The sequence below is a fragment of the Hippichthys cyanospilos genome, chromosome 13 (assembly GCF_059441005.1).
Source record: "Hippichthys cyanospilos isolate Australia breed blue-spotted pipefish chromosome 13, RoL_Hcya_1.0, whole genome shotgun sequence".
NCBI classification, from domain to species: Eukaryota; Metazoa; Chordata; class Actinopteri; order Syngnathiformes; family Syngnathidae; genus Hippichthys; species Hippichthys cyanospilos.
In genome coordinates, this window is record NC_142381.1 from 20,262,477 (window position 1) to 20,273,718 (window position 11,242).

Sequence of the window (11,242 nt, forward strand, 5' to 3'; positions counted from 1 at the left end):
ATATAAGTGTCAAGGAAGGGGAACCAAAAAAGTGCAGGAAAACTCAAAAAAGGAAGTTTTAACAAGAAAATGAGGCCGGACCGAACTGGGAGTAGAACTGGACAAAGTATCACCAGACAGGTGGACCAAACCAAACAAACAAGAACGCAGAAAATAAAGGCAGACACGAGTGGAACAGAAACATGAACAAAACCCCACGAACTTGCAACAACCAAACCCAATCAAAGATGACTATTGAATATGCATGATATCAAATGACAAACACATATTAACTAACCCAAAACGGTGGTACCAAAGTTATTTCGGTCCAAAATCCATTCATCTTTTGTTGCCTCAGAAAGACTTTAATGACTTGCTTGTAGAGTATGTCTTCGTGTTTCATTTCCAATAATAAATACTTTTGTTTTGACATGAACACCAATGCTGAAAGTTGCATTAGTCCAATTTCTATTTTGCTCTTCTTCAACCATTGTGGGTGAAAAAAAAAAAAAAAAAAAACATTTGCTGGTTGAGCAACACCATCTAGCCGAGAGACATAGTCCCTTCCTGCGTGTACTGGTTCGTTCCTGAGGCCTCATCCCAGTGGGACATGCCCGGAACATTCCACCAAGGAGGCGTCCAGGAGGCATCCTAACCAGATGCCCGAACCACCTCAATGTGGAGGAGCAGCGGCTCGAGACCGAGTCCCTCCCGGATGACCGAACTCCTCACCCTATCTCTAAGGAAGAGTCCGGACACCCTGTGGAGGAAACTGTGAAGGGAATCATATATTAGGTTATTATCATTATGTGCTTAGTTCATTGTTACCCATTTATACAATCCTAGTTCATCTTGACCCTGTCCTTAGATAGAGCTGTTGACGCACGAAAGTGTTAGCCGGGACCTTGGCCCAACTGCCGGTGGCGCCCGGCTGGCTCTTTTGTTGTGTCTTGTAATCTGCTATGCTTCTGCTCAATAAAAGCCAGGGGGGGACGGCTGGGCAGTGGAAAACTAGCGTTGGAAGACCCACGAGTTACATTTGCCCAAGCTTTTTCCCTATGCCCGGCATAGAAAAGTCAATCTTGGCTGGTCTGAGTTACTCTTTTTGCTGTTTAAGCAGCTAGGCTTGTCCTAGTCTTCTTTTCTGAGATTTCTCTGACATTCTAACTTGGTCCGTTTGAGCCGGATGGTTAAGAAGCCTTCTCTTCGGTGGACGATCGACGACAGCTGAACCAATCGGTATACCGTCGGAATCCGTTAGATTCTGGAAGCCCTCCTTTCCACGAGGCCAGACGTCGGACACCGCTCACCGGAGGAACGCAAACACCATCCAACGAACCAGAGTGACTCGACCAGCGGAGAGATTGCAAGAACAAAAGGTCAGTCTGACGAGTCTGAATTGTCCACCGGATGTTAAACGGGCGGTCCATCGGACCTTAAACGTGCGGTCCATCGGACCTTAAACGGGCGGTCCATCGGACCTTAAACGTGCGGTCCATCGGACCTTAAACGTGCGGTCCATCGGACCTTAAACGGGCGGTCCATCGGACCTTAAACGTGCGGTCCATCGGACCTTAAACGAGCGGTCCATCGGACCTTAAACGTGCGGTCCATCGGACCTTAAACGTGCGGTCCATCGGACCTTAAACGAGCGGTCCATCGGACCTTAAACGTGCGGTCCATCGGACCTTAAACGAGCGGTCCATCGGACCTTAAACGTGCGGTCCATCGGACCTTAAACGTGCAGTCCATCGGACCTTAGACGAGCGGTCCATCGGACCTTAGATGTGCGGTCCATCGGACCTTAAACGTGCGGTCCATCGGACCTTAAACGTGCGGTCCATCGGACCTTAAACGGGCGGTCCATCGGACCTTAAACGGGCGGTCCATCGGACCTTAAACGAACGTCTTGACGGGTTCAGTCTGACGAGACTGGCTGGTCCATTGGACCTTAAACGTATAGTCAATTGGACTTTAAACAAACGGCCTGACTTAAAAAAGAGAAAGTTTAACATCCGGTGCACAGTTACTGATCATTTCTGTGATGTATGAGTGTGGAATGAATGTGGAGTGGTTGTCCTGAGTGACGGGAAATCTAAAACTGGTGAAACGGTCGTGAGTATAAACACCTGGGGATATCCGCCTTTCGAGGTAGAAGCTCGGTATCCGACACGACACCAGGCACGTAGCATTTCTCCCGTGACGAAGGAAACATAGTTAATCATGAGAAAAAAAAGAAATAAGTCCTCCGAGGCCGCAACTCGGCCCAAGGAGGCAAAATGGGAAAAGGAATGTTGTTGTTTTGTGGATGAATCGAAGGAAAAAGTACGTCGGGCAGAGATAGATAGCAGAGAAAGTACTAAGTATGTGGAAAAATGGAAAATCCAATACGGTTTTTCAGGAGACGTGGATGATTGTGGTGGATTGGAGAAAGTGTTGCGGAAGTTGTCATTGAAGGACAGGGAAAGGATTGAAAACAGTGATGGTTAACGGTGGTTTAAATGCAAGGCTTTAGTTGATAGAGCCAAACCGAAACGACCATGGAAGGTGGCTGAGAAAAAAAGGAAAGCAGATGATGATTTGACCGCAGCCACTAACCTGTCGGCAACTAACACAGCCAGACAGTAAACCCAAATTAACGGTTGAAAACAGACACCAACAATTCGTACCTGAGTTTACCACCATATTCTTAAACCCAGACACCTGAGGTTTTCAGAGGCGGAGTTGACAACCAGGCAAGACCGTGGCCACGGCAGTAAGACCCTTTTCGGGACTGGGTCTCAGCTCCACATCTGAGTACTGAGGGTTGACATGAAGCCAAAGGAGGGATGCCATTTGAAATGGTGTGTGCAAAAAGTGTGTCTTGTACGTGCTTAACAAAGTCCACATATACGTTGTAAACTGCATGTTGTGTGATGTGGATCTGCGTGTGTATCTGTCAGTTTGCTGGTGTGTAACTATTGGTGTGTTACATGTTTGTATGTTAGATTGTTAGAAATAAACAATGATATTTGTTGAAATTTGGCTAAAATACATTGTTAGATCGGGCTTGATCTAGTCTGCATGGTTAAAAGTCAAAATGACAAATTTGGGATGGTTTCAAACCTGAGGTTTGTGGGCAGAAACTGGTCCATTCACAGGGTTAATTCTCAGCACACAGGTGAAATGAGAAAAAATGGAAAAATATATTATGGGATCAGTTGAGACTAAATTAAGAATTAGGATGTTTCCAAATGCTAGATTAACTGGCAATGAATAATTAGTGGTTGAAACACAAATAAATTACACAAAGTTGTTGTGTTATATGTGAGGCTATGCCAGGGGTGGATAGCCAGATTACGTTGAATTATAAATGTTGTGTTTTCATATCTTAATAACATGTAGGCATGTTGTCGTATGATAGCCAGTTTGGGAGACTGTGGTGTGAAAATGAGAAGTGATTGTGAGTGTAAGTTTGTGAAGCTTGCTCTGTAGAAATTTTCACAGTTTGCTGCATGTGTTGCTGTTATTGTTGTTGTCATAGTTGTGACAATTGTCGTTTTTGCTAAAGTTGATTTTGTTGTTGCTTTTGTTGTTCTTCAAAGTGGAAAATATTTGAAATTGGCAAATTGATAGAGACCATTGAATTTGTTAGAACAAAGCTGAAGAAAAATTTCAAATAGCAAAATCGATAAAAGAGAAAAAGTTGAATCTGGAAATAGCAGCAGCCACTAAATGACCTGTAGAGAAGATAAAACAGCCAAGTAGACACCAAACAAAGCTGCTTGCGAGAATTGCAGATAACGGGACAAAAAGAGACGCGGAGAGCAGGGGTGGCAATCAGAGGCCTCTGCCTCCCTTCTTGACCGCGACTGCGACCTTTTTTTTTTTTGTAATTTATCCTCCACTTTCTGAAAACAGGAATGCGACCCTTTTCTACCAACCACACCTGTATAGAAAATTGCATTGATACGTGATAGGGAGTTGTATTTCATGATCCAAGTAGCAAACCCTGCATGTTAAGACAAAAGGAGGCAGAAAGGACAGAATTATTTTTGTATACTGGCCCTGCAAAAAACAAGTACGCAAAAGCAGAAGAAAGCCTGGCACCTTACAAAATATGAATTTAAAAGATAGAAGATTGATGCCTTATATGTAATAATTGTTTGAAGAGATTAGCATGATAGGATCAGGTCTTACAGTAAAATAGATTCAACTGTGCAAAAGGAGGATGAACCAGTTGATATGTTAATTGTTGATATAGTATAGTTTGCAAGAGTTTTTTAAAAACAAATCGCATTATGGTAGATAATGGATAAACAGGCTGAACATATTGACAGCAGCTGAAAAATGCAAGGCTAAATGGAACTATACTACAAACAAAAATGTAGATGTGAGTGACCTCCAACACTCAGAGATTAGATAAATCGACTATTCAGCTGAGAGTGGAGTAGAAGAAGAAAAGTAGAAGAATGTAGGGGAGAAAACAGACATTCTGGTGTGATGGAGAAGAGGAAGTGCATTGGGTTGGAAACAGGAATTGTGGTAGCGGAAAAGAAGGATGTAAGAGAGAGTTGAAAGACAAAATTGAATGCATAAGAATGTTGGCGTTGTGGCAAGAAAGATTTTGGGCAAGTGGAAACAAATGGAAGAAGGTTGGCAGAACTAATGAGATAAGGATGGCAGAATTGTTACTGACAGACAAAAGGAGGCCATTGCGAAAGCCCAAAAACTCAGACCAAAAGACAAATGATGTCATTTTTGAGGCTGATGAATTATGGTAGCATATGGATTCCAAAATTTGTTTTGAATTGACTAGGCCACTGCTTGATATCAGTTATGAAAAAAGCTGACGAGGCAGTTGACAGTGTGAAATTGGAATTGGTTTAATTCATCCGTATTGACACTACCGGATTACAGCAAACCCTTTGAGCAAAGAGTGACCGCTAAACAGGGATTCATGACTTCAGTTTTGTTGCAGAATCATGACGGGAAACTGAGGCCAGTCAAATTTTACTCTAAGGAATTGGATGCAGTTGCTGGGCCGACCCCTGAAGGCGTTCAGGTGGTGCTGGCCGCAGCATTGGCTGGGGAGGCTTCAGTGGAGGTTGTGTTGTTTCAAACGTTGAGGGTTCCCTATGTATTTGTTTTGTTGCTGGAACCTTCCCCAAAAATGACACTCTTATCGCCTGCATGACATTTATATTGCACCGTGGTTCTTGTATCACAGGGACACATTATAATTGTTAGATGTGGAGCATCAAACCCAGCAACACCTTTGCCCACACCTGTAGACGGCACCCCACATGACTGGAAGCCACGCCCAAATTTCCACCAAACCAAGACCTGACCTGAATGACACCCCTCTCCCGACTGGAGAAGTTGTTTTTTTTTGACGGTTCAGCTAGCAAAGGGGTAGACGGCCGCAAAAGGGTGGGATATGTAGTTACTACATATATTAAAAATTTTGTTTTAAGGAACATTAAAATCGACATGTTCATTGCAAGCAGATGAATTGGCCGCGCTAATCAAAGCGTGTGAAATTTTTAAAGCAAAGATGTTACAATATGGACAGACAGCGAGTATGGCATGTGTTTTATCAACTTTGGGCTAACCGCGGCTTCCAAACCACAACAAGAAAAGAAATGACCAAATTACAGCAGGAAACCGATTAGGCAAACAAAGCAGCCAAAGAAACAGTCATAGGTGTGCCCACAGTTGCCAAAGCACAAGACAACCGCATTGACACACTACATGATGAACAAGACACACAGACCATCTGGATATCAAGGAAAACATCAGCTCCTAAACTGTAGCAGCAAAAATGGCTAAATAAAGGAGCATAACAAGATGTTGAAGAAAAAAGTAGATTGGCGGTTAGAAAACCATGGTTACTAAAATTCTGATTTGAATGAGCAGCAAAGTTGACACATGAGCTTTGCCATGTGTCAACAGGGGGGAATATGCATGATCAGTTGCATATGGGTTCACTTTTGATACTCAAAAATGTTTTGTTTTTTGTAAATGTTGTGATATCTGTTTTTGCAATAATGCGCAAGTTTATTTGTGACCACATAGAGGCAAATTTCTAGAACCACCCGAAGCATTTCATATGATATATATGGATGACATTGAATCAAATAAGGCATTAGGAAAGCAATATTGTTTCGTCATATTAGATGCATTCTTAAAGTGGGTTGATTTATTCCCAACAGCGCATTGTGATGCAAAAACTGTTGTCAAAGCATTGTGTGATCGAATCATATTGACATTTGGCATTCTGAGAGTAATTAGAAGCGACAATTGATTACATTTTGTGAAAAAAGCTGTTACAAAAGTTGGAGAACTGTTGAATATCAGAAGGGCTTGTTGAAAGAACAAATGGGACAGTCAAGGCCATACGCATAAAAACAATGCAAGTGATAAAGAGACAGCGACCAGATTACATTCTTATTGTGGCCACAGAAATGAGATTTGTTCCGCTGAAGGAAAAACTTTATCACCATTTGAAATAGTATATGGAGGACCATACGGACTAGCAGACTTAACCCATGACCAGCCACCTAGTGGATGTTCTTTTCCAGTTCACATGAAAAGACTGTTTGGCACAAGGGAGATGCATAAGCACAATGACTGGCCAGTGTGTTCTATCCCACAGAATACCCAAGTCCGGATCGGAGACCAAGTGTTCCTCAAAGTGCTGAAACGACCTTGTTGGGACAGTGAACGCTGGGACGGCCCTTTCCAGGTGATCACAGCAACACCAACTGCGGTGAAAGTTGAAGGACGCGACGGGTGGATCCACCAGTCGCAGTGCAAGATCCTTCGACCCCCTGTTGACGGGCCTAGCGACGCCAGTCCCTCGAAGTGAGGATCAGCACCCCCGAGTGCACGGACGGTGCACCAACGAAAGACCACAGTGGAAGAAAGGGTTTTTGTGGTAAACACACCCCTCTCAGGAGAATGGTCTGTCCGAGCAGCATGCTGCTTGATGCTGGGCGGCGCCCTTGTGTCCGGACGACCAACAACGCCTACCTCAGACAGACAGCGTTTGCCTACCAGCGTCATGGGCAACCTCCAGCTCCAGACGGACATCACAGGAACAGCGATAAACGCTACGTTTGTTTCAGTGTTGAGAACTCCACCCATTGGTCAAAATGCAACACTGACAAATCACCAGTCCCAATCACCAGACAAACTTTCGTCTATTTTTGATGCGATTGGCATGCCTTGGAGCATTCCTGACAAAGACAAATTGATTGACAAAGCAAATGCAGCGGGTTCGCATTTGCCATATTTGGTGCTCTATTTCCAGTGACTGTGTACAAACACATCGATTTTTTTCAGTGATGTCAATCATAAAGTATACTCGTCGACTGATATCGCGGACGCACCTTCTACGCACACAGCTTCACAACTACATGCTACTTCACTTATGACTATTCAAAACAGACAGGCACTCGACATGACTGGCAGAAAAGGGTGGCGTGTGCAAGCTTTTGCCATCAAGTGAATGTTGCGCATTTATTCCTTTACACACTTTGTCTACTGGCTCGTTGTCTGAGACACTGACACTCCTCAGGGAGTGCAGACTGAGGACTCTAAGTATAGAGGGAGTTGAAGCTCAACCCCTTCCTGCATTGGTTGCAGGACTTCTTTGGCAATTGGAAGGGCGTGGCTGTAGCCATTGCTTCTGTCATCATCTGCATTCTCTTGCTGTCATGTTTCTGCATAACCTGCGGTGTGCCCTGTGTAAGATCTGTGCCACAAAAATCATGGATGCTGTTGGGATTAGCAGCGCAAGTGACCATGACTGACTATCAACCTGTTGACTCTGACCCCGACTCTGACGACGATTCAACAACTGTCAGAACCATTCAAGATGCACCCACGGAAAAGATTTTAGACATAGGATGTTGATATGGTTTGTGATGTGTATATACATGTATTGGACCAAAAGGAGCTTTAGCTTTTTCTTTTTTCCTTGTAACAAGCTCTTGCTTGGGAAGGGTTTCTACCTTTTTCCCACTGGGTTTTTGGGTAGTTTTCTTCCCACTCAAGCAATAGCTTTCGACATCGTTTGATGTGTTTTAATAATGATAATCAGGGGGGATATGTGAAGGGAATCATATATTAGGTTATTATCATTATGTGCTTAGTTCATTGTTACCCATTTATGCAATCCTAGTTCATCTTGACCCTGTCCTTAGATAGAGCTGTTGACGCACGAAAGTGTTAGCCCGGACCTTGGCCCAACTGCCGGTGGCGCCCGGCTGGATCTTTTGTTGTGTCTTGTAATCTGCTATGCTTCTGCTCAATAAAAGCCAGGGGGGGACGGCTGGGCAGTGGAAAACTAGCGTTGGAAGACCCACGAGTTACATTTGCCCAAGCTTTTTCCCTATGCCCGGCATAGAAAAGTCAATCTTGGCTGGTCTGAGTTACTCTTTTTGCTGTTTAAGCAGCTAGGCTTGTCCTAGTCTTCTTTTCTGAGATTTCTCTGACAGAAACTCATTTCGGCCGCTTGTATCCGAGATCTCGTTCTTTCGGTCACGAGCCATAGATCGACCGGTAAATAGAAAGATTTGCCCTTCGGCTCACCTCTCTCTTCAATAGAATCGTTTATAGAATTACCGCAGACGCTGCACCAATCCGATTGTCGATCTCACGTTCCTCCCCGACCCGGAGAAGGCACTCCACCCTTTTACGACTGAGGACCAAGGATTTGGAGGTGCTGATCTTCATCCCAGCCGCTTCACACTTGGCTGCAAACCACTCCAGCGAGAATTGGAGGTCACAGTCTGAAGAAGCCAAAAGCATCACATCGTCTGCAAATAGCAGAGATGCAATGCTGAGACTCCCAAACCAGACTCCCTCAACGCTTCGGCTGGAACTAGAAATTCTGTCCATAAAAGTGATGGACAGAATTGGTGATAAAGGGCAGCCGGGCGGAGTCCAACCCCCACTGGAAACGGATTCGACTTAGTGCCTCGAGGATCCTGCCGAGGGTGTAGAGCTGGTCCACTGTTCTATGGCCGGGACGAAAACCACATTGCTCCTCCTGAATCAGAGGTTCGACTTCCAGACGGACCCTCCTCTCCAGCACCCCTAAATACCGGAGAGGCTGAAGAGTTGTGATCCCTCTATAGTTGGAACACACCCTCTGATCCCCCTTCTTAAAAAGGGGGACCACTACCCCAGTCTGCCAATCCAGGGGTTCTGTCCCTGATGATCACGCGATGTTGCAGAGGCGTGTCAGCCAGGACAGCCCTACAACATCCAGAGCCTTTAGAAACTCCGGGCGGATTTCATCCACCCCCGGGGCCTTGCCACCAAAGAATTTTTTTGACCACCTCGGTGACTTCAGCTCCAGAGATGGGAGATTCCACCTCGGAGCCTCCAGACTCTGCTTTCTCAGGGGAAGACAAGTTGGTGGAATTGAGGAGGTCCTCAATGTATCCTTGCCCTCCGGTTCACGTCCCGAGTCGAGGTCAGCAGTGCCACATCCCCACAATACACAGTGTTGATGGTGCACTGATTTCCCCTTCTGAGAAGCCAGATGGTGGACCAGAATTTCCCCGAAGCTGTCCGGAAGTCGTTTACCATGGCCTCATCGAACTCCTCCCACACCCTGGTTTTTGCCTCAGCGACCGTCGAAGCCGCACAGACGATAAATTGCCTGATAGGACTTCTTCAGCTTGACGGCATCCCTTACCGTGTTCACCAGCGGGTTCGGGGATTGCCGCCACGGCTGGCACTGACCACCTTAAGGCAGCAACTCTGATCAGCCGCCTCGACAATGGAGGCACAGAACATGGTCCACTCAGACTCAAGGCCCCCGGCACTTGGGAGATATTCTGCTGGGGGTGGGTGTTGATGATCAGTTGACAGCTCCACCCCTCTCTTCACCCAAGTGTCCAAAACATGCGGCCACAAGTCTGGTGATACGATCACAAAGTCGATCATCAAACTGCAGCCTAGGGTGTCCTGGTGCCAAGTGCACATATGGACACATCTATGTTTGAATATGGTGTTCGTTATTGACAATCCATGACAAGCACAGTAGTCAAATAACAAAACACCACTGGGGTTCCGATTGTGGGGGCCATTCCTCCCAATCACACCCCTTCAGGTTTCACTGTCATTGCCCACATGAGCATTGAAGTCCCCCAGCAGAACGAGGGAGTCCCCAGAAAGCGCGCTCTCCAGCACACCCTCCAAGGACTCCAAAAAGGGTGGGTACTCTGAACTGTTTGGGGCATAAGCACAAACAATTGTTTGGTGCATAAGCACACACAACGGTCAGGACCCATCCCTCCACCCAAAGACGGATGGAGGCTACTCTCTCGTCCACGAGAGTAAACTCCAATGTACAGGCTCTGAGCTGGGGGGGCAATAAGTATGCCCACCCACTGCTCTGCGCCTCTCATCGGGAGCAAATCCAGAGTGAAAAAGAGTCCAACCCCTCTCGAGAGGATTGGTACCCGAGCCCAAGCTGTGTGGAGGCGAGTCCGACTATATCTAGTCAGAACTGCTTGGCCTCACACATCAGCTGAGGCTCCTTCCCTGCCAGAGAGGTGATATTCCATGTCCCAAGAGCTAGCATCAGTAGCCGGGGATCGGAGCGCCAAGGCTCCCGCCTCTGGCTGCCATCCAGCTCACACTGCACCCAACCCCTTTGGCCCCTCCCACAGATGGTGAACCCATGGGAAGGGGGACTCACGTAGCCTCTTCGGGCTGAGCCCAACTGAGCCCCATGGATGCAGGTCCAGCCACCAGGCGCTCGCCAGCAAGTCCCACCTCCAGGCCTGGTTCCAGTGGGGGGCCCCAGTGACTTGAAATCAGCCAGTATCCAATTTCCCCCCGTCCTGGAAGCGGTGGCCCTTGCATTCAACTTTACGTTTTTTGTTTCCAGTTGCCATGTTAGAAATAGATGGTGCTGAAATGATCACGCAAGGCCATGGGTCACGGCAGCCAGGGTGCGGCCACAGGGCTACTGCCATCTTCTGGTGAAAAGTAAAATAGCTTTTTTTGTACACATGTATTTTGTACTGTGGTCAATAGTGTTGGCGGGCTGCATATTATTGATTTTATGATAGAGGCCGCGGGCCGGTAAAAATTTGACCACGGGCCGCAATTGGCCCGGGGGCCTGACTTTGGACATGTCTGACCTAAGTATTACACAGATGACTGAAAAAACAACATTTGGCCTTTCTGATTCTGAGTCCATACTTCTTCAGTCTCTGAAGTCACGTCCAAGTTGCGCACATGCTCATCATCATCTGCT